Here is a 4,813-nt window from a genome sequence, read left to right as displayed (position 1 = left end):
GTGGAAACATTATGTTTTGGGGGTGTTTCTTTGCTAAGGTCACAGGACTACTTCACTGCATCAATGGGAGAATGAATGGAGCCATGTACCATAAAATCCTTGGTAACAACCTACTTCCCTCTGCCAGGACATTAAAAATGGGCCGTTGCTTGGTTTCCAGCAAGACAATGACCCAAAACACATAGCCAAGGCAACAAAGGAGTGGCTCAAAAAGAAGCACATTAAGGTCATGGAGTGGCCTAGCCAGTCTCCAGACCTTAATCTCATAGAAGACTTATGGAAAGAAAAGGGGGAGACAGGGCGCTTCCAATGCGTAGGTCTGTATGGAAAGTAGATGAGTGCACAGCAAGTGTTAGGCTCACCTGATAGGGTTGTGAGAGTCACAACACCTATAATCGCATAAAACAGCTGCAGCAGTCTGCACGAGGTCCAAGGACTTGGTACAAAGAGAAGGCTGGTAGTGCAATAAGAGTCTGCGCTGCTGTGGTAGAATTCAAGATATCTTTATTGCCAACACGTTTCCTGAGCCAGTCCCAGCTCACTTCATCAGGGCATGCCCTGATTAAGTGAGCTGGGACTGGCTCAGGAAACGCGTTGGCAATAAAGATATCTTGAATTCTACCACAGCAGCGCAGTCTCTTATTGCACTACCAGAAAACTTATGGAGGGAGTTGAAGCTCTGAGTTGCCAAGCGACAGCATCAAATTCTTGATGACTTAGAGATGATCTGGAAAGAGGAGTGGACCAAAATTCCTCCTGACATATGTACAAACCTCATCAACAACTACAAAAAATATCTGACTGCTGTGCTTGCCAACAAGGGTTTTGCCACCAAGTATTAACTCTTGTTTGCCAGAGGGATCAAATGCTTATTTCTCACTGCAAAATGCAAATAAATTTATATACTTTATACTATGTGATTTTCTAGATTTTATGTTTTATGTTCTATGTTTAAATGTTAAAATTAACCTACCCTTAAAATTATAGACTGTTCATGTCTTTGTCAGTGGGCAAACTTACAAAATCAGCAAGGGATCAAATAATTATTTCCTTCACTGTATGTGCCCGAAAATGGTACCAATAAAAATGTCAACTCATCCAAAACAAGCCCTCACATGACTGTCGGCAGAAATATAGAAAAATTATAGCTCTCAAATATGGTGATGCAAAAACTTGTTTTTGCAAAAAAGAAACGTATTTTAGTGTGTGATAGTAATCAAATGTAAAAAAGTCGACACTTATATTACATGGTAAACAGCGTAAAAAATAAATAAAGCCAATTCTTGACCTACTATTGATTTGGTCATGTTGCCTCTCAAAAATTGCAGTAAGGTTCGGCTCACATTTATCCTGTGCTCTACACTGAGCGCTTATACTGGGGTTTTCGTGTAAATCTCTGAAATACGTGATTTGGACAGAACCCCAGGCAGAAGAATCCCTATAATGAGGCAGATGGAGACACTGTAGACACCATCATCTGACCTATGATCCAGCAGTGTCCATCTTTTTAAATGTGCACAAAAAGTGTTTGACCACAATTTTGTGCACCTCTGAAAATAAGGACACTTCTGAACAGAAGCCAGACGGAGTCCAGAGTAACTCTGCTGCCTCATTATAATGAATGGATCCCTCAGGGGTTACATCTGAATCATGTCACGTGAAAATTTAGATGGAAACCCAGATACAGGTGCTCAGCGTAGAACACCGGATAAATCCATTCCCAAACATTATTTAAAATGTTCCCAACAAAAGCTTCAACTCAGTCCACAAAAAAGTCCCCACTCGAGTCCATCATCTGATAATGGAAATATAGATTCCACAATTGGATGTGTTTAAATAAAATGTTCCTGTGCTGAGATAATCTTATAAATGTGCCCCTGCTGTGTTATTTGTAATGTCTGTGTCTACACATCAGGGAAGGCATTAAGGGCAGACAAATTAGTCTGTGGCCTAAGGCCTCCACTTCCCCAGGGGCTCTCAGCCAGTGGCAGGCTACTAATAGCTCATGAGTCAGGGGGACTCTTCATCAGCCCCCAAGCACCGCATTCAACTGTAACAGCATCATAGATGCCAATACAGTTGAAAGCAATAATGGAGGAGAGAGCATCAGATGACTCTCCCACCTCATCACTCCCCTCTGCCTCTGACACAGTTGGTGTGTGATGAAGTCACTTCATTGTGCACCATGCTGTGTGCCAGGCAGTATAGTTACTGAGATGCTTTGCAGAACCTGGAGCAGCAAGGGAATGAGAAGGTATTGTATTTTTTAATATATATATATATATATATATATATATATATATATATATATATATATATATACACACACACTAAAAAATACAATACACTGTATATTAGTGAATGAGTACATAGTGGCCATAATGCTGTAGCACTGCATCATATTCTATTCAGGGGCTGCATTATACTGTGTGAGGGGGCTACATTATATTCTATGGGGGGTTGCATTATACTATATGAGGGGGGCAGCATTTTATTCTATGGGATGGCTGCATTACACTATATGAGGGCTGCATTATGCTCTATGAGGGAGATACATTATACTCTATGGGGGGCTGCAGTATACCCTATGTGGGGGGGCTGCATTATATTCTATGAGGGGGCTACACTATATTCTATAAGGAGGGCTGCATTATACTATATGAGGGGGGCTGCATTATATTCTATGGGGTTGCTGCAATATACTGTATGGGGTGCCTGCATTTTACTCTATGGGGTGGCTGCATTTTACTCTGTGGGGTGGCTGAATTTTACTCTATGGGATGGTTGCATTATACTCTATGGGGTGGTTGCATTATACTCTATGGTGTGGCTACATTATACTCTATGGGGTTGCTGCATTATACTCTATAGGGTGGCTGCATTATACTGTATGGGGTGGCTGCAATATACTCTATGGAGTGACTGCATTATACTCTGAGAGGAGCTGCATTATAATCTATGGGGTGGCTGCATTATTCTCTATTGAGGACTATGAGGTGCATTGTGCTCTATTGCACTAAGGGCAGTGCATGATACTATATGGGACCTGCATTATACTGTATCAAGGACTATGGGAAATGCATTATACTATATGAAGAACTATGGGGTACATTATACTATGGGGAGTGCATTGTATTACATGATGGACTTTGGAGGTGCATTATACTATATGGAGGACTATAAGGAGGACTGAGGAGTGTCTTTTAATATATGGAGGACTATAGGGTCCATTCTACTATGGGGAGTTTATTATACAATATGGAGGACTATGGAGAGCGTATTATACTATATGGATGACTATGGGGAGTGTATTATGCTATATGGAAGACTCTGTGGAGTGTATTATACTAAATAAGCAAAATGCTGTCTATTAATCGAGTAATTGGATTGGTTATGCTGGAGCAAAAATCATTGTTCTCACCAGCATATTGCCTGGTGAAAACTGCAGATATGCTGCTGATAACATGGGGACAGATTGATCTACTAGTGATCATTTTGTGTCCATCATTCTTCCTCAGCCGGTGTAAAGAGGCCAGGAAACAAAATAACCTAGTAACATATTTAGCAAGGCCGAAAAAAGACATTTGTCCATCCAGTTCAGCCTATTTTATTACATAATCCCCAGATGTATGTCCTTCTAAAACCTAATCACTGTAAGATACAATATTGCTATGCTCCAGGAAGACATCCAGGCCTCTCTTGAACCCCTCGACTGAGTTCACCATCACCACCTCCTCAAGCAAGGAATTCCAGATTCTCACGGCGCTAACAGTAAAGAATCCTCTATAGACGCAGAGAATGCCCCCTTGTGATTGTCAACTTCCTTGGTATAAACAGATCCTCGGAGAGATATTTGTATTGTCCCCTTATATACTTATACATGGTTATTAGATCGCCCCTTCAGTTACCTTTTTATAGACTAAATAATCCTAATTTTGCTACTCTCTCTGAGTATTGTAGTTCCCCCACCCCCTTTATTAATTTTGTTGCCCTCCTTTGTGTAACTCACTCTAGTTACATTATATGCTTCCTGTGCACCGTTGCCAAAAACTGTACACAGTACTCCATGTGCGGTCTAATCGGGGAGTTGTACAGAGGCAGTATAATGCTCTCATCATTTGTATCCACATCTATTTTAATGCACCACATGTTCCTGTTTGCCTTGGCAGCTGCTGCCTGGTACTGGCTGCTCCAGGTATGTTTATCATCAACTAGGATCCCCAAGTCCTTCTCCATGTCAGATTTACCCAGAAGTTTCCAGTTCAGTGTGTAATGGTGATATTGATTCCTTCTTCTCATATGTATAACCTTACATTTACATTTCAACCGCATCTGCCACATTTCGGCCCAAGTTTCCAACTTATCCAGATCCATTTGTAGCAGAATACTATCTTCTTTTGTAGTGACCGCTTTACATAGTTTTGTATCATCTACAAATATCTATATTTTTTTCTGTGTAAACATTCTACCAGTTCGTTCATAAAAATGTTGAAGAAAATAGGTCCCAACACCGACCCCTGCGATACCCCACTGGTCACAACGACCAGTTAGAGAATATACCATTTATAACTACCCTCTGCTTTCTATCACTCAGCCAGTTAGTTACCCATTTACGCACATTTTCCCCCAGACCCAGCATTCTCATTTTGTGTACCAACCTCTTCTGTGGCATGGTATCAAACGCTTTGGAAAAATCAAGATATACCATGTCCAATGACTCACCTTGGTCCAGTCTATAGCTTATCTCTTCATAAAAACTGATTAGATTGGTTTGACAGGAGCGATTCCTCATAAACCCATGCAGAGTTAAACA

Source organism: Dendrobates tinctorius, unplaced genomic scaffold, assembly GCF_039654945.1.
Source record: "Dendrobates tinctorius isolate UK_male_01 unplaced genomic scaffold, ASM3965494v1 ptg000004l, whole genome shotgun sequence".
In the NCBI taxonomy this organism is placed as follows: domain Eukaryota; kingdom Metazoa; phylum Chordata; class Amphibia; order Anura; family Dendrobatidae; genus Dendrobates; species Dendrobates tinctorius.
The sequence above is the reverse complement of the archived record's forward strand: the minus strand, read 5'-3'. Positions refer to the sequence as shown.